This window comes from Panthera uncia (assembly GCF_023721935.1).
Source record: "Panthera uncia isolate 11264 chromosome A3 unlocalized genomic scaffold, Puncia_PCG_1.0 HiC_scaffold_12, whole genome shotgun sequence".
NCBI lineage: Eukaryota > Metazoa > Chordata > Mammalia > Carnivora > Felidae > Panthera > Panthera uncia.
Genome location: NW_026057579.1, coordinates 4,192,537 through 4,213,353, shown reverse-complemented (window position 1 = coordinate 4,213,353; position 20,817 = coordinate 4,192,537). Strand labels below are relative to the sequence as shown.

At 50.5% G+C, this 20,817-nt stretch overlaps 1 long non-coding RNA gene across 5 annotated transcripts in view; it reads right to left on the bottom strand.

Moving 5' to 3' along the window:
* LOC125937453 (uncharacterized) overlaps positions 1-19,615 on the bottom strand; it is a 156,131-nt gene extending 136,516 nt beyond the window's left edge. For 4 of the 5 annotated variants that reach the window (XR_007462386.1, XR_007462382.1, XR_007462383.1 and 1 more), the window contains exon 1: positions 19,394-19,613. This is a non-coding gene — a long non-coding RNA (uncharacterized LOC125937453). Of the gene's footprint in view, positions 1-19,393 lie in introns of all 5 variants that reach the window. The other variant, XR_007462384.1, reaches the window with a different exon arrangement.
* Between the last annotated feature and the right edge of the window lie 1,202 nt (positions 19,616-20,817).

The following is a 20,817-nucleotide window of genomic DNA, read 5'->3' as shown; positions in this document are numbered from 1 at the left end:
ATCCAGAAGGAGAACTCACCAGATAACTGTGTGTTTAGGAGAATTACAGTGGGACCATGTTGTTGGTATCATGCACTACGGTGATTTCTCTATAACTGGGCAGCAAATTTCTCCCTAAGTGGGGGGTACCTGGGTCTAGTGCGCAGGAGTGGTAGAAATGGGTCCCCCTCTGACTGGTGCTCTTTTAGTCTCTGAATGCTGCCGCCAGGCTGATGCTCCTGTCTAGGGAAGTCCTTGCACAGGTAGGACATAGTGGGTAGTAAGAGAAGAATCCCAAAGAGAAAGGAAGATTCCTTCAATCTGCAGGAATCCCCAGGGATTGGTGGATAAACCAGAAAGGTTGTCCAACAGCTCCCCACCATGGAGCGTGTCTTTGATGGGGACACAGAGGCCTCCTACAACTCATGTGTCAGGGCCCCTGACTCTCAGCTCTGGGAACCTTTAGGATAAGTGCACGGCTGAGTCATCTGTTCAGTAGAGCACCTAGGCCTCCTGCTGGCAGCCTTCTTTCTCTGTGGGTTCCGCCTGGTACAGAGAACACGGCCCAAGCACAGCAAGTCATGTGGCTGGAGGTTCTTTAATGGGGACAGAATTTCACTGCAAATTCTATCCCCACCCCTGCATTTCTGTAAGTTGTTTTTAAGGCGCATTTCATAAATCAGGATCTGCTGTTACATAAAGCAGTAGTGAAGAATCCAGTCACGAAAGGCAACTACATTTCATCTCTTGCTGCCTCTGCCTTCCGGCAGGACTCCCTGGAACACGGTGCTGGAGGACCATAAGGAACGTCTGGGTTCCCAAGTAGAGTGCTGAGACCCATGGCCTACATCCAGGCCCGAAGGCAGAACGTGCGGGGCCCCTTGTTTGGAAATGATTGAGAATTTCAAGATGGCAACAGCAGAACATTAATCTAGGCGTGAGCATTCTGAGCACAGAGCCCTGGACCCATGAGGCTGGTTCAGCTGGTATCTGCCACAGACCCAGACGGGAAGAGTTCTGAGGACTTAATGGTCTCCCCCCTGAGGACTTCGCGGCACAGCATCCTGGAAAGACTTCTTTGAAAAGGGGGCTTCAGACGGGCCCTCTGGGAGCTCTTTCTAGATTTCTACCATCAGAAGCTGTTAGCAGACTTGAGCTCCACTAAATCATCTGGTTTGACTCAACCTCCACGCTTCGGTGGGGTCGGGTTCCTTCTCGTAGGCTGTGTCCATTCCTACTCTTCAGGATATTTTCCTTGGCCCCGGGAAAATCAGGCTTCTCTTCTACCTGGATCTCGTGCCTACTTTGCACACGTCCGATCAAATGTTTCAATACGGAAATATCCGAGCCTGATTCTCGCCGTGCCTACAAGTCTCCCCCGGGGCCTGGCTCAGCCTGGCCTGTATCCAGCGTGAGCATCTGTTTTTCCATGAGCTGACTGCCAGCTGGATCCATTTTTTCCAAGCCTCTTATTGGCTCTCCACTCACAGCCCCCTCTGCTGCAGCCCTACCTTCCTTCCACCATGTTCATTGTCCGCTGGCCCCCGGTTATCCACCCTGACCCCTTCCCGTTTCTATGTCTTATTCCCCAAAATCTCTACACTTTCTTTCCATCCCTCAGCCCCAAGGCCCAGCCAACCCGCTGACTTCTGCATACCAACCAAAATTGCCTCCTTTCCCTCATTTATGTCTCCCAATACTAAACCCATAAACTTAAAATATTTTCAGCAAGGGGGGGGGGAGTGCTTGGGTGTTGGTTAAGCGTCCGACTCTCGATTTTGGCTCAGGTCATGATCTCATGGTTCATGAGATCGAGCCCCGTGTTGGGCTCTGCCCTGACAGCACAGAGCCTGCTTGGGATTCTCTCTCTCCCTCTCTGTCTCTGCCCCTCCCCCACGTGGGCTTTCTCTCTCTCTCTCTTTCAAAAATAAATAAATAAACTTCAAAGAAATCCTTTAAAATATTTTCAGCAGGACAAAGCAGGCTGCTTAATAAATGGTACTAGGAAAAACTGCTATCCATTTAAAGAAAGACTGGATACCTCTTCTTCAAGATGTAAAGGAAAATAAAACCCCGTGAACTTGGTATTTTAAACCAGAAAGATAAAATTATAAAATGCCACAAGAAAAAAGAAGTATGTGAGAATAGTTTTGTAATCTAGGGGTGGGAGTAGACTTTCTAAGCAAGCCAAAACCTGGGTGTCCAGAAAATAATAACAGATTGGATTACATAAAAATTAAATATTTCTGTAAAATAAAAGACACGATAAGCAAAGTAAAAGGTCAAACAACAGACCGGGAGAAATAATTTGCGGCGTATATATCAAAGGTTTAAGACCCAGAATATGAGAAGAGCTCTTGTAGAACAACAACCAGGGGAGCCCGGGTGGTTTAGCTAGTGAAGCATCCGATTTAGGCTCAGGTCATGATCTCATGGTTCGTGAGTTCAAGCCCCACTGTCAGTACAGAGCCTGCTTCGGATTCTGTCTTCCTCTCTCTCTGCCCCTTCCTTACTTGCACTCTCCCTTTCTAAAATAAATAAACTTAAAAAAAAAAAAAAAAGAACAACAACCAAAAAGAAAGGAAAAGAAGGAAGGAAGGAAGGGAGAGAGGAAGAGGAGGCAAAGAATATGAACAGGCTGAAAGAAAGGTATAACCAATTTTTTGTTTTTTTTAGTTTAAAAAATTGAAAATTAAAAAAAAAAGCGAGAGACAGTGAGAACATCATTGCTGCCATGCAGTCTGGGACTCGGTCCAGCTGTGAGGACAGGCCTGGACTAACCATGAGGGAACCCATTGGGGAGGGGTCTCCCGGGAGCTCTAATGTGGAAGCATCTAAATGCGCAGTGTTCTGCTCGGCCACATAGAGGGTCTTCTCCCCTCGAGTTTAAAAAAAAAAGGAACGAGAGCAAAGCAACTTATGAAAGTCATGAGTAGGCCACAGCCCTTCTTTAAACCAGCTCCCCCCAGCACAATCCGCTAATTTACGTATTTGTGTTTTTCATCTTTTTTTTAAAAAAAAAATGTTTATTTATTTATTTATTTAGAGAGAGAGCAGGGGAGGGGCAGAGAAGGAAGAACAGAGAGAATCCCAAGCACGCTCCCTGCTGTCAGCACAGAGCCTGATGTGGGGCTCGATCTCATGTACCGTGAGATCGTGACCTGAGCAGAAAGCAAGAGTCTGCCACTTAACCGTATGAACCACCCAGGCGCCCCGATTTATGTATCTGGTTTTAAAATCAGTACTTCTAGGGGCGCCTGGGTGGCTCAGTCGGTTAAGCGTCTGACTTCAGCTCAGGTCATGATCTCACACTCTGTGAGTTCGAGCCCCGCGTCGGGCTCTGTGCTGACAGCTCGGAGCCTGGAGCCTACTTCGGATTCTGTGTCTCCCCCTCTCTCTGCCCCTCCCCTGATCATGCTCTGTCTCAAAAATACATTAAAAAACATTAAAAAAAAAACTTAAAAAAAATAAAATGAGTACTTCTGGAGGCAGAGTTTAATCCTTTCCATTTTCTTTCAGGGCATTGTTACTGTTTTGTTGGATTTACGTCCTAAAACTCTTCAGCAGGGAGGGCAACATTTTTTTTTGAAGATTTTATTTTGTTTTATTTTATTTTATTTATTTATTTTTTATTTTAAGTTTTTATTGAAATTCCAGTTAAACATACAGTCCGATATCAGTTTCAAGCGTACAACAGAGTGATTCAACACTTGTATCCATCACAAGTGTACCCCTTAACCCCCATCACCTATTTAACCCATCCCCCCACCCATCTCCCCTCTGGTACTCGCCAGTTTGTTCTCTATAGTTAAGAGTCTGTTTCTTGGTTTGCCTCCCTCTCTTCTTATCCCCCTTTGCTCATTTGTTTTCTTAAATCCCGCATATGAGTGAAATCATATGGTATTTGTCTTTCTCTGGCAAGATTTGAAGATTTTGTTTTTAAGTCATCTCTACACCCACCGTGAGGCTCGAACTTACAACCCTGAGATCAAGAGTCGAGAGCTCCCCCGACGGAGCCAGCCAGGTGCCCCAGGGAGGGCCACTTTTAAATCCACCCCCAGAGGCGGAGCCTTCTGAAGAGATACCAATTGTATGTAGCTGCAAAGTAAGGTGACCACAAATTTGGGGCAAAGAGTCCCGCGTGAACTGTAGCATTCGACAGTTTGAAGAAACTTTAATTATGTGATGGATTGCCCAGGCAACACTGGAAGAAAACAAGCCTGAGTGGGAACAGCAGGCTGCTCTGCGGGGGGACCTGTGGGTGTCCTACACCCACACCTGCGGGACCTACAGTCCCGCACCTGGTGTCCGGACGGCTGACCAAGCACCGCCACCCGGGTCCCAGCCGAGCCCTCTCTCTGCCCGGGGCAGTCACACAGCACCTCCACCCTTTGGACACTTTCCACCTGGTGCATTTATATTTTCTTCAAATACTACCTTAAGGTAATAGGCTGTTTACATCCCACGGTCACAAGTTTGCATGCCATTTTCCCCGCAGCAAATAATGCCCTCAATTTTACAATAAAAGAATTATTGAAAAATGTTCAAGCTGGCTCTTATAGCAAACTGCAGTGACCCAGGGGCCCCAGCAGTGGGGGTGTGCCCTGCCGGGTCACAAGGGGATCCCAGCCAGCACACGTGTGAGCAGAGACTCAACGCCTCCAGCTGCCTCGAACCCGTGGCTGGGCCCAGTCCCCCGGTCCCCGGTGCACCCTGCGAATGCACTCAGACGCTGCCTCCTGACTTTGAAGTCAGGGTTTCACTCTCTTGACGAATACTCATTGCTGAAGGCTACCCTTGCTACTAAAATAACTTTCCATGAAATACTCTTGACTGTAAATGCCCTTATATTATAAGAAATGCTCGTGTTTGTGTGTGGTTATGTCTTGTGTAACTGACTCCACCAGGTTTTCGAGGTGAAAATTGCTCGTTTCTGTCATTTCCAAAACCTGACATTCTTTCACTATAATGTGGCAATTTCTCAGTTCTTTAAACTATTTTTTTCTTTAAGTTCTCATGAATTGGCGGTTCCTGTTTTTCTGAACTGCTTGTCAAAGCCATGTTTGTGTCAGGCTCACAGTCGCCCTTGTTCAATAACTAGGAAACACGGCGAAAAGTCCCCACGGAAAGTGTGACCTCCCTGCCCTCGGAAGCCTCCCTGCTTGCTCCGTAAGTTGTAACTTGGAGGGATGCGTGTGAACATTGGTGGAAGGGAAAGGACTGGGAAGAGACAACGCGGGTGAAAGTTCCGATTGCCAATTGCTGGTGGGGGAGGTCCTCGGAGTGAGGTTAGACCGAGCTCCGCTCACGTGGATTCCGTGGCCGGGAAGCCGGCCCTGCCTGGGGACACATCACACGGCCCACCAGAGCATGGATCCCGTCACCTATGAAGATGTTGTGGCTCTCTCTTTTTCTCCCCCCACCCCACCCACCGCCCCCTTTTTAAAAAGCTCACGTAAAGACCAAATTCCGCTTTTGGACCTCCGCGTTTCTGCAGTTCAGGAAAAGTTAAAACAAAGTGAGAACGTCCTAGTTGTTTAGATAAACCAGGACCGCCTGGGAACGGGCTGAGCTGGACCTGGGGTGGAAACCGGCTCCCAGCAGCCTCCTTCCGCATCTGGAAGCATGTGCACCGTTTTAGTTTCTTTGAGCTGCTGTAACAAACTACCATAAACTCAAACCACGGAAATGCGTCTAGTAGTTCGGCCGGCAAGAAGCCCGAGCCCTGGCAGGGCCACCCTCCCGCTGAAGGCGCCAGGGAGAGAATCGGACCCCAGCCTCCCTCCCAGCTTCCCTGGTTTATGGCAGAACCACTGCAGTCTCTACCTGACATCCTCCGTGTGTGCCCGTCTGTGTCCAAATGTCCCCTTCTTGTAAGGACACCACCCATGTTGGAAAAGGGGCCACCCTCCTCCACGATGAGCTCATCTTTAATCATGTCTGCAATGACACCACTTCCAAATAAGGTCTCATTCTGAGTTACTCAGGGCGGGGGGTGGGGGGCGGGTAGGGCTTCAACATGTGAATTTCGGGGAGACACGATTCAGCCCGTAACACACACAGAGGCCTTGAATGATGACTCACAGGGTCTGGATCTCTACTCACAGTCTCTGCTATTTCTCCTGCCAGTGTTTCCCCCCAGACTCTCTCCCCTGAAAATAAATTGCCTTCTTAAAAACACATGTGCTTTCTTTTCTGTCAGTGTCGATGTCTACCCTAAGAGTTAAATTAAAGGTTGTTAAAAGTGTAGAATTCCATACAGCTCAAAATGCTGCTGCCGGTGGAGACGGTCCTGGTCAGGATGTGCCTCTCAAGGAGGCTACTGGCCAGCCAGATCCTCCGAAAGAAGCGGGGCCGCCCAGACAGGGGCCCAAGGCTGTCTGTCGTGCCTCAGTGCGGACGTCCAGCCCCCCTGGGCTCTGTGCTGCCTTCTGTCTTTCAACCCCGTGGGTGCCCTGAGAGTAAAATCCAGGAAGCCTCCTGGGCCCAGGAGCTGCCGTGAGAAACCAGCTGTGGCTGGGCGGCTGGCTGTCTGGCCTGAACTCTGGCTCCCCAACTTGTTAGCTAAGTGACCACAGTCCCAGCTTCCTCCCTGAAAAATGGAGATCATCACTGAGGGTTACTCCGTGACACTTGGAATAGTGTCTGGCCCAGAGAAGGTGCTGTGAAACGTCAGCCATGGCCACTTGGGTGCCTCATGGCGTAGTGAGAGCACACGCTGTCACTGGTGAAGGGGGAGGGGAGGGAATTGTTTAAAAGAATTCTGAGATGGATTTTTTTTTTTCAGCTCTCGACCTCCATCATCTCCTCCGTGTCTTTTATAAATACAATTTGTTGCCAGGCTGACTGTGGGGACCCGGGACCCTCATGGAACACAGGGCGGCCAAGTCACCACTCACTTTTGGCCCTTGGCTAGTTGCCAGATCGCCACCCCGGGGAATGGGGTCCCAGGCCATTAGAGCGCATCTCAGAGCCCCCACGATGGCCCTCCCCGCTCTGGCCCCCTGGGGCTTTGCTAGGGACAGGAGCTCGAACGCGGTGCCTCCCCTGCGTGCCCGCCTGTCCCTCGAATGCCTGGACAAGCGCATGCCTCACCCTCAGGACACTGGAGACGGGGAAGCGTGGCCACCCCACTAGCTCTGAAATTCAGCAGCCCCAAATGCAAGGAACATACAACCTGGTGTTCTCGAGAACCCAAGAGTGGTTTAACAGTAAAAACGATTGTGCTAGTTTTTATGGAAAGTAGGAAAGAAAAGAAAAAGATTCATTCAACTACTTGCTTGCATTTGCATAAAGAAACTCCGGACAGGTAAACAACGAAGAGAAGGGTTTCAGAGGAGAGGTCAATGGGAACTGAGTAGGAGAAGTGGGGCGAGGGCGCTTTTCACCAGACCCCTTCTTAATTACTTTCACTTTTGAACCTTATTCAAGAAATTAATTAAAGCTGGAAACTCTATTCCCTAGTCACTTTTGCAGATTAAAAGAGACATTCATATGACCTCAAAAAGAACCAGCTGAAAGTCGGTGTCACCTTCGATGAGGGCCCTTTTCCAGGTGAGTCCCTCAAGGTGCCCCTGGCGGGAGGGTGCCCCCCACGACCAATCACAGAGTTGCCAGCAAGATTCCTTGAGGTCGTGCAAGAGCTGCTCAGGTTCCAAAAAAAAAGTTGTCCTCCATTTTGGGAATGATTTATTTGAACCATCCGCAAAGGCTTTAATCTGGATGCCTTCCTGGGAAACAGAATGCCACACAAGGCCTGACATCTGGCCCGCTGAGAGGTTCGTGGTGTTTTGGGGGAGGCTGGTGGGAATTCTGGCTCTGCAGAGCTGTGCACCCTGAAACTCTCAAGAACTTCAGTCTGCTCGTCTGCAATATGGGCGAATAGTTGCCAGCCCTCGTGGGATGGATATGGGGGTTGAACAAGTTAATGGATAGAAAGCAGCCAGCATACACGGGGCCTATGGGAGACGCTCCATAAATATTCGTTTCTCCATCCCCTGCTGCTGCCAGGAGGCCCTTTCAAAATCGAATTGATTTACTACCTACGGTTTAAGCCGCATGGTTAATCTCCCCTAAGTCCTGCACAAGATATAAATTAAAACCTCCAACATGAGAACCAGGGGGCTCCCCTTTTCTACCAGCAGAGCACCGAGTAACTGTAATGATCTTTGGAATCTGTTGGCTCAGAAAGTTCTGGAACCCTCTCTTTCCTGAAACTTGGAGAACAATTTCCATTTGAATAAGAAGTCCGTCTCTTGCCACTGGCTCTTCGTGTTCACAGAGTGGTAGAAATTAGAGTTGGAAGATTCCAATAATTCTGGCAACCAGAGGGCAAGGGGAGGGGGGCATGAGCTGAGGGGGGCAGCACTTCCTAAAGACAGTGTAATCTGGCCTCTCTCGAGTGATTGCTTCCATTCTGTCCAAGTGCCCCTGGTGACGGACTCAGTCAGTGAACACAGAGCACGTGATACCCACTTTGGGAAGGTGAGACAGTGACTGGGTGGCTCACTTTCTCACCCGGAGCATTCTCGTTTGCAGTCACCTCTTGTGCTGCTGGGTGGCAGTCTGTATTCATTCTGCGTCTCTCCTCTCCCCTCCCCAGAGCAGGCACTTCTGGGGACTTCAAAAGGACCGCCACACAGAGACAGCTACCCATGTGTCAGGCCGGGCTCAGTGGCCTATCTGAAAGGCATATCTCACACATATCTGGAATCGAATGCATCCAACCCACAACCCCTGAGGATGTGACTATGCATAACCAACTAAAGCAACAATCCCCCAACAACTGAGCGTTTAAATGTTCTAGATTTAACTGCTGGTTAACTGCTGGTATCCAACAGCAGGCCCCAGGGTTAGCTGTCCTCGCCAAAACCTGCCAGGATTTGAGGATGGGGGAGGAGGGAACAAGATAGAAGGAGGTAAGGCTACCCATCAGGAGAAGACTGGCTGAGTGTCTAAATTATCAGTACCTGCCCCGTTTGTCAACGGGGTCCCATCACACATTTGATTATATGACATGTTTCGCCATCTATCGTCAGCATTGGTGAAACCTGCACGGCAAGGTGAGCTGTCCGTGAGGTGCCCCAGGATGGCAACCTTGAAGACAGTCGCTAGTGGAGTGCCGCCCTTCTCTGCTCTTGGTCTACATGGATCCTAACAGTCTTCTGGTGAAGACTTAAGAGAAACACCTCTCTAACTTGCAGATGACGTAAAGCTTCACATTTCATGTTGGAGACTATATGGGCTGATTCTAGAAGATTCAACCAAGGATAATGTAAAGTTCTACTTGGGCTAAAAAATAAATTAAGAGACCAACAAAGAAGTCAGTACCCAAGTGCAAAAGGAGGGAGATGTGGCTTTGCACACGCCCCACACAAAGAGGCAGGGAGGCAAGCCGACTACAAGTGCAGTGTGGGGGCTGATGGATGGGTTGGCCCCAAACCTCAGCTTAGCATCCAGGACAAGGGGGGTCATTGTACTCATCTGAGGGCGGGACGCCAAAAACTGCCGTCCGTGACCAGAAGGGCAGCACGGGGTCAAGGTTGCCGAACACCTCAGTGCACACATTCAGGAACCACGGAAAGAAGGGAGAGCTTGAACACAGCGGTGACAGCCACGCAGCTGGAAGGGCTCATCGTGGAAGAAGCCGGGGCTCATGTTATTATTCAGCTGTTTCTGGGACAGAATAATTGCTCAGTGAATGTTACCGAATGTGCTGAATTAGGACCATAATTATGACCACGGATATGACCGAATGGCTTCAGGGGGGCAGAGGGAGGTCCAAAATGTGGAAATACCAGAAAACAAGCTTTGGATTATTTATGGAATATCTTCTCAGTGGGTGCTTTGCAGGGATGGGCCGGGCTGTCTCCGGAAGGAAAGAAGGGGTTTAAGTATAGATTAAATGGCCCCTCTTGGGGCTCACATAGAGGGACTGCTGTGGTGAGCAGTGCCCTTTGACTCCGGAGAACTCCTGATGAACAGTGAAGAGTGTCCTGTTAATGATGATGGCTCCAAGTTGGGTTGTTGAGCACTCGCCATGGTGGGTCACCTCACCACCCTCCACAGATCATCAGAGACGCTTGGTGACTCACTTGTGGTCACACAGCTAGCCAGGGGGAGCCAGGGACCTACCCTAGCTGCCCTATCCATGCAGAGAAAACAAAGCAACACAAAAATGCACAAACTGACCCCTTTCAGATCTTCACTCAAATGGAGGGACCCTTCGAGGGACCCTCAGAGACCCCCCCCCCATACAGGAGGGGCCCGTGGCCTACACCACCTGCACCTCCCTCCAGCAGCCCTTCTAGCAACCACATTTGCTCATCCCCTGCCTCCATAGGTCTCAATACACACTCGAAGAGTACTGAAGTCCTGGACAATCGAATCAGTCTCCCGAGCTCTAAGATAATACAGCTCATGCTGCCCGGGGCCTGGAGAAAATGAAACATGGAGGCAGGATGATGGGATTCCCCGGATGCCCGAGTTGGAGCGGATGGACCACTGCTGGGTGGAGATCCGGGGCCCAGAGAAAGGTGTCTGTGGTCAGGAACAAACAGCAAAAAGGCAGCAATTCCAATAACAACAGCTCTTGCTGTAACACCTACTGTGGGCAGCACTTTGCTAAGACTTCTTCAGGCACGGACCCCTTTCATGCTCACAACAGCCCTCTGTGGCAGTGACTCCTATATTCCCATTTCACAGGTTAAGAGACTGAGGCCGGCAGGCACGGGCGCTGGGCAGCGAGAAGCTGGCGGAGCTGAGCTGGCTTCATCCGGGTGGCTCGTGGCCGCCCCACTGACAGATGGTCCGTGGAATAGAACACACAGCACCGTGCCGGGGGGAGTGGCCGGAAGCAAAGTCCTGGAATTTGGGGGTGACTTCAGGGGCACCGTGGGGGAGCATCATTTTGCTGTGCTGTGATGCTGCAGTGGAACAGGGCAGAGGGGAGGAGGGGCACGGGCCTGGGGCCTGAGTGTGCGATCTTCCGCCCATTCACCGTATCTCCCGGCTGCTTGCGTGTTTCCTGTCTGTCGTGGCTGAATATGGGCTAATCCTTCTCCCTTAAAAAGCCGAAAGAGTCAAAAGACACATCTTGGGGACTTGTAGAAAGACAGTGGCAGGAACCAAGCCTGAGGCTTCCCTTAGGCCACTCTGGTCAGTCCCTGGAACAGCTCCACGCAGACAAAAATGAGGATGCGTCTCCCCAGACAGGAATGTGCAGGATCGAGTACCGCAAGCCGGGACCGTCTGTCGTGTGGGCCTCAGGTGAGGCCTGAAGAAACCATCAACACAACTGGCAGAAATGCTCTAGATATCAGGTGCCCAGCCTGGGCTACCTGCTGGGCAGGTCATTCTTCTGGGCCACTGGAGACCTTGAAGGCCCAACTCAGGTTTTATGCCCAGAAGGGGGGACAAGTCTTGCCCTAGGGGCACTGGTGGCCCCCTACCTGCCTGGCCCATATTTCCTGGCCCAGAAGCTCTCCACCTCGCTGAGGACTGACTGAGAGCCAGGCTCAACTTCACCCCTTCACACCAGTACCACATCTGTCCTCAGGGCGATGGCCCATCTTTCAAAGCTGCCCAGATCAGGAAAACATGCTCTAGATTTGGGCTTTCCAATATGGCAGCCACTAGCCACATGTGGCCATTTGGGCACTGAAATCTGAAACTAATCAAAATAAAATAGAAGTTTAGGTCCAATTCCTCAGTCGCATTGGCCCCTTTTCAAGTGCTCAGTAGCCGCACGTGGTGGCTTGTGGCTACGTGTGAACACTGATCTAGAACATTCCATCATCACAGGAAGTTTGGTTGGACAGTGTTGTTCCCTGATCCTTCGAGGGTGCTCTGCCATCACTGTTCCTTCTTACCGCCCCCCCCCACACCAAGATGGGGGGCTCCAAGTTACGAGAGGCCCAGCAGCAGTTAGCAGACAGGATGAGGCATGTAGAGGGGGACCCCCCACCGGATACTCCTCAGCTGCACAGGCTGGGAGCTCACACCATGGTCAGGAAAGCAGAGGCACGTTTCCAGAAGGGGCCTAAATTCAGGGACAGACAACCAGGTCACGCGGGCCCCTCCAGCTGCAGCAGGCACCCCCGACCAACTCCACAGCCCCACAGGTGCTGGGTCTTAGGTGTCGAGTGGGAATGTGGGAATGGTGGTGACCACCTCGGATCGCAGATTGCCCCGCTCCGGTTTTCTGGCACCTCACAGCCCTGAGGCTGTGTGATGATGCCAGGAGCATTGGGACAGAGATCCCCAAGAATGACCAAATCTGAATGTGCCCTCAGCCAGGTTGAGGGGGTAACATAGCAGCAGCGTGAGTGCAAAGCAGATCTGGTATAATGTAGAGACTTCGGGAATAAGGGAGTGTTAGATTTTTGATATCTTAACCCTGTAGAATGAAATTCCTGCCCCTGAACAAGACAACTGGACACGCAGAGCAATTATAGGGGAGATGAGGGACAATGGGAAAGGTGGCACAGGAAGGACATATCTGCTCTGAAAATCCTCAGTATCATTTCCAGAGGTGACAGGAGTGTCGTGGCCGCTGAGGCTCATCAAGACCCCAGGAGAAGCCGGGCGCACCTGCCGTCTGCAGAGAGGCTGCTCGGGGCCACCTGCCATCCAGAGGCGCCCCTCCAGGGACCAGCCCCCATGCTCCCTTCTCTGGAGGCCCTCCTGTGGTTGCCCTCTGCCCTCCCGGGGCCACCCTCTGCATAATACTCTTGCAAATCAAATGTTTCCGTTTATTTCAAAATCAGAAGAAAAACCTGAATGTAGTGAATATGAATACATAACAATGAATCCCGTTTGCATGACATTCATGTTTATACCAAGACGGTCATCGTATGTTCTCATGTGAGGAAGGGGCCACTAAAGTCCATAACCCGGGGATGCAGCCCTGAGTCCTTCCTCATTCCTTATAGCAGAGGCATAAAAGACAGCTCCATACAAAGGGAACTGGCACCCCACAGACCCTCCTGGTTGACCTACAGATTGAATTTCAGCAGTGATTTCTCATACCTCCCTCTGCATCATGCAGATAAACCCGCTCCAAAAATAGTTTACATCTCCAGGCAAAGCCCTGTGACTATCTGCCTGCTCTGCCGTCGTTAGCACTGGCTTGCTCTCTCCAAGTTGTCTTCTGACTTCAAGGAGGCTGCTGGAGGTCCAGGTATCACCTCTGCATTCCACACAGGAGGACGGAGGGAAGTGGGGGACAAAACGTTAAGCCTCTTAGATGCCAGGCTCCTTTAAGGAGCTTTCCTAAAATCCCCACTACCCACTGCAGCCTGTGTGTTTCATTGGCCAGTCCATCTGTCTGTCTGTAAAGGAGCTGGAGGAGGAAAATGGAGGCACGGAGTAAGGCTCTGGGACGGTGCCAAGCAAAACACAGGAGGGGACTTGGTCCGAGGTAGAATTAAGCAGACGCCCCTTACCGAAAAATCCATCTTGTTCTCAGGCATCCTCGTGGCCCTGGTTGTGCCACCAGATAATGGGGTCGTGTGGAGCAGAGGGTGTGACAGGCTCACCTTCTCTGGCCTTCGCGCAGGTTGAATTATGTGAATACACTGCGTGTCCTTGGAACCGAAACTTTTCTACTTCGGCCATTCTGCTCTTTGCTGGACCGCTGCCGAAGCTTTGAAGCCCAGTCTGGATGAAGCCCCGTCAGTATCCTCGGGGCTGGAAGGGCGTGGTCCTGACTCAGGAGCTGACTCTGGAAAAGCTGGCTGCGAGGGAGGGGGTGAGTCATGAACCCAGACATAGCTGAGATTCCTGGTATGTGCTCTGTGGGGGAAAGAACTCTCAGCTTGGACTGAGTTCCCTCCAGGCAGGAGGTGCTGCGAGACGTGAGGGCGCCCCACCTCCCTGCGCCCTTCCGCTGGGGCACTGACAGCAGCCTGACATTATTGGGCTCATGTCTGTTTCACCAGAAAGACAAATGGGAAAGACCTGGTCTGCCCGCTTCACCTCCACATCCCTGGGTCAAAGAACCAGACTGTTGGGTTCAAAGCCAAGCTCCATTCCTTACTAACAGTGTAATTTTGCCATCACCCCTAACCCTTCCGTGTCCCAGATTCCTCGTCTGCTTGATGGGGACAATAATGGTAATCTGCCACACACAGGTCTGTGCGAACTTAAGTAAGGTCATATTTGCAAAGCATCCAGAACAGTGCCCGGCACCGAGCAAGCACTCAGGAAACAAAGCAGTGTTCGAATTATCTTTATTTTATTGGGGAAATGGTAAATATTTGCTAATGCAGGCATGAAAAGAAATCTTATGTGACTCTAATACAAAAAGCAAGCGATTTCTGTCCCGTTGAATGCCCCGCTCCAAGTTGTTCGGGGCTCTTGAAGCCAGTCTCCTCCTGATAGTTCTTCTGATGAGCCTAATGTGGTTATTTCACAAAGTAGACCCTGGTCCCAGAGGAGCTAAATGCTGTAAAGCATAAATCTAGCTGTCTTCTGGCGCACTCTGTTGTGGAGACTGCTTGTTGTCTGTCCTATATCCATTCTCCTTTACTTCCTGTGTTGTCAACAACCCTTACGTTGTCAGGGGCAGCAATGTTCCCAATTAAAAAGCTATATTCCTCTGGCTGCCGTACAGAAACAGTGGCCAATAAAAGATGTAGGCAGAAAGGGTTAGTTGGGGGTTCTGGGAAAGCTCTTTAAAGGAGCCTGATGTCTAGGATGCTTAGCTTTTTATCCCTCCACTTTCCTCTTTCCTCCTATGTGGAATGCAGAGGCGATGGCTGGAGTTCCAGCAGCCGTATTAAACCATAAGATAACTTTGAGGAAGGAAGTCGATGCTAATGATAACAGAAAAGAGAGATGAATGAACTAGCTGCCCCTTGACCATCACCCTGGGCAGCCTGCTTCCAATCTTTTTCTGTCTGAGAGAAAGCAAGCTTGACACTTGCCGGAGCCACTGTTATTTTGTAAAGTTTTCCTTTATATCTGTCTACATTGGTAGAAACCCATGCATCCCTCTCACACTCCATGAAAGATTTGTCCAGGGAGAACAGCTAAAGTGATACATTTCTGCCATTGCTAAAAATTCCAATATTATAAGTATGATAAACTTTTGAAAGGACAGCATGGAGGGAAAGGCTAAAAGCCTCTGGGGCAGAAGCCCTCAGTTGCAGGGCAATCAATCCTAAATGCAAAAGTTAAGCAGGAGAACCGCAATGGATAAGATTTGCCATCACCATTAGCTTTTTTGATTATAAAAGATGCAATAAAACCAGATGGTTATTGTTTTTCTTCTTCTTCTTTTTTTTTTTTTAATCAGAGGAGTCATCAAGCCCCCCAACCTCTCCTCCTTCCGGTGGACCCAACTTCCTTCTGATCCTCTGTTGGCTTCTCCCTGCCTGAGCTCTGTGGTCTAACCAGAACCCTCTTGAAGTTGTGAGGAACCCAAGCTCTGCCCCAAAGCACTGGGCCCGGCACACGACTCACACGACTCCCCTGCCACCACGCTGTGAACAAAAAGGGGCTTCTGGATTTTGGCACAGGTAACCGCTGTGGGAGAACACCACCCACAAAGTGGCACCGTTTCTAACTGAGACAGCCATGCTCAGCAGCCAAAGCCTAAACTCTCAGAAAAGAGATGTCTAAAGCACCCGATGCCTGACTTTGCAATACCAGAGAGGGCTGATTGAGCAAAGGGACCCATGTGGTCCCTTCTTTCGGACCCCTGAAGAATGAGCGTAAAGATTTGGCTTCTGGGGCACCGCGTGATCTTGGATATCTTCAGAATTGGCAAGGAAAGGCCATGTTATGCTCACCCTGGTTTTAGTTTTAAGTGTACCTTACTTAATGTTTTCAATATGAGTCACCTCCATATACTGCGATGATTTTCAAATCACCAGAAGTTGCCTGCAGCTCATTTTAGACAGGAAGCATGAGGACAGCATCCAGCTGCATCCACCCTGGAAGCAGGTCTGAGGCCAGTGGTCCTGGATTTTCTGGCCTGTGGCCCCAGTCTGCTGGATTACAGACAGCGCCCTCTTGGCCCCCTGTGTCTCCTGACTCTCCTCTCCTGATGGAGGCGAAGACCCCCTCCCACCCCCCCGCCCCCGTCAGCCACGCACATCTTGAAGCAGCCACTCCGTCTGATACACCTGCCTGGGACTCCCGTACCTGGAATAGGTTGAGCAACTGGCCATCCTTCCTGTCGTCCAGGGTGGGTACGTGTGCGCGTTGGGGGCAGGGGGTTAAAGGAAATGCACAGAAAGTTACTACCATGTGGTTGGGCTGAAGGAAGGGGGAGCTGCTCTCATCGCGAGGATGTTACCGATAAAAACGATGGTGGTCTTAGCGGTGAGGATAGTGACAACATCTAGAACCCCGGGTTTTCCTGGAGAGACCCCTGAAGCACCCTCCGTTTACCAAATCAATAAAGGTCTTACAAATCAGAGCAGGACACAGATGAGATCTCACTCCAGGAGCATGAAAACCAATTCTTTATGGCTACCCCCAGGGCCCGGGGCCCAGGTAGATGTAGAAAGGTGTCTGAGTGCCTGTCTGAATCAGTGGATATGTACTTAGCAGCTGCCGAGTCCCCTTGTAACTTGTGTGCTAAGCATCACCGATCTTTCCAAGGCCCCAAGAGGCTGGTCGTCTCATTAACCCCATTTCACAAATGAGGATGGTGAGACCCCAAGAAGTTCAGCAGCTTGTCCAGCGTGAGGGTGAGCTCTCTGTACATCAACGGCTAGTGGGGACAACTGTCAGGGACCGTGAAAACCTGGAGGGAGGTAACCAGAGCCCAGGCTGGGGTGCTGCCGAAGGGTGCGGGGTGGTCGACAGGGCCGGCCAGCGAGAGGCCAGTCTCTAAGCTGAGGGAGCCATGACCACAGGGCACTGGGCAATTTCCAAATGTCATCAAATTGTCAGCATTTTCTTTTTGCAGTCGGTGTCCTTTTAAAATAGATCTGCCCAGTTTCTATCTTTCTTTTCTTACTCCCTGCCTGCACCCTCACTTAGAATCAGCATCTTTTGGTAGTTGGAAAATATGACAAAGCAGCAAATCATATTAATGAATGCTCTGTTTTCAGACCTGCCCGTGGCCTTATTTCTGGCCTTTTTTACATGACTCTCCTGATTATCAGAGTGATCATATCAGTTCACCGCAGGCTTATATCTCCTTCCCAACAGCGTTTATCCAGGAGGATTAAGACACGGGAGCCGGTGATAAACACCCGTCTGATACCTGGCATGTTCTCTGAAATGGGGACAAGAGAACGTGCTAGTGTGAACAAACCACTGAGGCACGGCTTAGGGCATTTCGCCTTTTTGGGCTCTGCTCTCCATGAAGATGGCATTTCTCTGAGCACTTACATAGATTACTCATCGAGAGACACAGAGTGGGCTGGGATCCCACCTCGGAAATCCCTGGTGTGTGCCTTGCTGAGATCCTGAGTTTCGAGACTCTCAGCCTTGCCACCGAGGACACTGAAATCACAGGATCTTGCCTGGAAACGTCACGGAGCTGCTCAGGGGCCACAAGCCCAGATACCTTCAGAGTCCAGGTAAGGAGGGAAGCCAGTAGAGCTCTAACATCGATGGGGTTCCTTCTGTGTCCAGGCCCTACTGGAAGCAAGCACTGGACAGATGCTACCTCTCCGAGCCCTCCCAGCAGCCTCTGAATGTCATGGTCCAGAAGCCCAAGGCTTCCAAGCCAAGGCCATCAGAGCCTTGCCACGTTAGGGTTCACAGGGCCTGTGATCTAAACAATAGGGGGCCTCACCAGAGTCAGCTGAATACAGAGACCCAATCCTGGACGGGCGAACAGAATTTGATGGGGGTGGGGGTAGGCTCACACAGGACTGCATTTGGCCTTTGAGCCGCCCACCTGCAACCCCAGTTATTAAAAAATTTTGTTTTCCTTAACATAGTTCTCAGTTTACAGATAAAAAGAGTAAGATTCGAGGGACATTTTCTTCCTCGGAATCCTACTCTCTGATTTTAAGGTGACGCGCCCTTCCTTCCCACCCCTCCACCTCCCCCCCACCCCCCGCTATGTGTCACCTGCAGAATGCCAGCTTTGAAGCTCAAGCAGTGACCCGCTCCCTGCGCCACTCGGTCCCCCAGCAAGTGTGATGTCACGCGACAACAGAGGCAGCTTTTAACCCTGGGCTGTCCCAGCCCTTCACAAGCTCTGGATTTTTAACTTAACAAATTGTATGCTCAACCAGTTCTGTCAAGGCAGACCCTCCCTAAAAAGGATCATCCAAAGGGGAGGGTCTCCGCACAGGGACCTGCAAGCAAAGGGGCCTCGCAGGGGCACAAGGAAGGGCTGGGACTAAAGCTGGGAGGGGGTGGGGGTCACAGAACAGGGAATGCACCCAAAGCCGATTCTAACCACAGACCAAACAGCCCAAACGTCCTGGAGGGGCCAGCCAGCCACCGTGCTGTGCCCGGGGGCAGATCGCATGTGCTCTTTGAGGTGCTCCAATTTTAGCAATTGGTGCTGACTCATTATTAACCCAGAAAGCCCACACACTCAAATGACCCTACTGAAAAAGCTCCCTGTCATCCCCTGCTTACTGATGTGCAGTTTTTTTAAGCAAATTCAAAAAATGTTTATCACAAGGTATTTATGACATTTTAACCGTTTCATTTACAGTAACTAGAATGACATTTAAAAAAAAAAAAAGTTTCCTGTAGTTTCCTTGACTGTAAGGCTAAGTCTCATCAGAATAGTAACAGGGTGAGAAACGCATATCAAGGTCGTATCAGGCCTCAAGGGCTCAACTATCCAATCCTCACCCACTGCCCCAGGCCGCCAGGCCCCCCAGGCCGCCAGCCCACCAGCCCCCAGCCCCCAGCACATTTTCTTTCTGATTTTACCACAGTTAGTGATATTCAGTCACGAGCAAAAGGAAAAGGCATAAACTACGTTCCCAGAATCAGTCATACACCCATAGACAGGGAAGCCAGAATTCTGCCTCTCTGTCGTATTTCTTGCACTAGAAACTGGGCGGCTCAGATCATGCAGCCAGAAAATGTCTCAGGGGGCTGTCTTCCTTCACCTCGGAGAAGCAGAAGCTGGCCCAGCCTCGGCAGCCCTGGGTTAACACAGGTTCACCCACCTCTATCTCTGAACTTCCCTAGGGCTCCAGAGGGGAGTCTGGAACACCTTATTTTCCAACCAAGCATCACAGTCTATTCCAAGACAGCATAACATGCAACGAATAGCTACACGCTCCCAATTAATGACTGAGACAAGCAGCCTAAAATACAGTCGTCCTGGGGGTGGGGGCAGAAGAAGCAACTTTTCTAAAGTTATGGATCCTCGAAGTCTCAAATGCGGTGTCCCTTCCAAGAGGGCAATGCTTTAACCCAGCCGAGCCTCTGAGGCAGACTATAGAAATGATTGTAAAAATGACAGAAACCTACTCACCGGGGAGAAGCAGCTGGCTCCACCTTCCCAGGGCCCCGGGGCCGTGAAGAACTTAAGCCCACACTGGCTCAGGCACAGCCGGCCTGGAATATCAGTGCGCAACTTAGAAAGCATTGAGCATGCAGTCACTGGCTTCCCTCCATTCCCAATGGTGTCCCCATGACTGAGACCAAGGAGGAAAAAAAAAAGGGGGGGGGGGGGGAAGGGAGGGGGGAGAGAGAGAGAGAGAGAAAGAGAGAGAAAGAAAAAAGGAAAAAAAAAAGAAGAAGAAAAAGAAAAAGAAAAAAAAAAGGGCGCACACCTCAGTCTTCATTCTCATTGGAACAAGATGACTCACGCTGACTCACAGCCACCACTTCCTCTCCGACATTCTCTTCATACTTGCAAGCTGGGCTGGTCCCGTTCCCAGGGTCTCTGCAGGCCTTCCTGGAAGAACAGCCTCCTGCCCCTGGCAAAGTGACCCAAACGCTGACCTCACATGGAGCACCCCCCCACCCCTCGCCAGCACGGGGGCGGGAGCGCCGACCCAGGGGAAATGCTTTTTATTTAGGAGATTTGAGCCACAGGAAAAATAAAATGCACGAATCTCATGTGCATTTGAATTTCAAATACACGCTGAAACGTTGTCCTGGGTTGCACGGCCCAAAGGAACCTCTTCCTCTTTTTCAGGGCATTTCAGGGAAGGGAGAAGAAAGGAATATTGTCTTACTCTTTTAAGGAGGTTGGGTTTACTTCACCCTGGCAAGACTGACCTCAGTGCATGTTTCCTTCTGCAGATCTTCCTCTGACATAGCAGATCATGGGATCTCAAATCATGATCTCCCCCAAGCTGTTTATCAGGAGGGTGTGTGTTCTGCTTTTAGGATAAAGGGACTCACCAAACCTTTTCTATCCATCTTGCAGACTTCCAGCGTTCACCAGACGCGAATATGAAAACCCCAAGAAATGAAAGGAAGGTGTAACAATCAACTTTTCAAAAGCTGTTGAGGAATGTTAACACGCAGGAGCAGAGAGTAGCCTCTGCCCCCCACCCCCCAGTTTTCTTTGGGATGATACTGGGCGTGGGGCAGTCTTCCACAGCTTCCTGCATTTTTAAATTATGAAAGACTAAGAGGAGAGCAAGATCATGTGATACTCAGCAGCCTCCTGAGAAGCCAAGACATGCGGCCGTGATTGCTTTAGGACGACCGTGGCTTCTAGAAGGCGACACACACAAGACCGTGCGTGAACACTGATGCTCTTAAACCGTTTTTGACCTAGTGCCTCCTGCTGTGTAGGCCACACTCTGATACCCCTAAGGGATATAGAGAAACTAAGGAAATTGCATTTTGTGAGGGGGCAAAAGACCCAGGCCAGCCGCATCTGTGAGCAGTGTGGACCTCATCCTGGCGGGGTCAGAAGATCTACTTTCCATTTACAGCTAG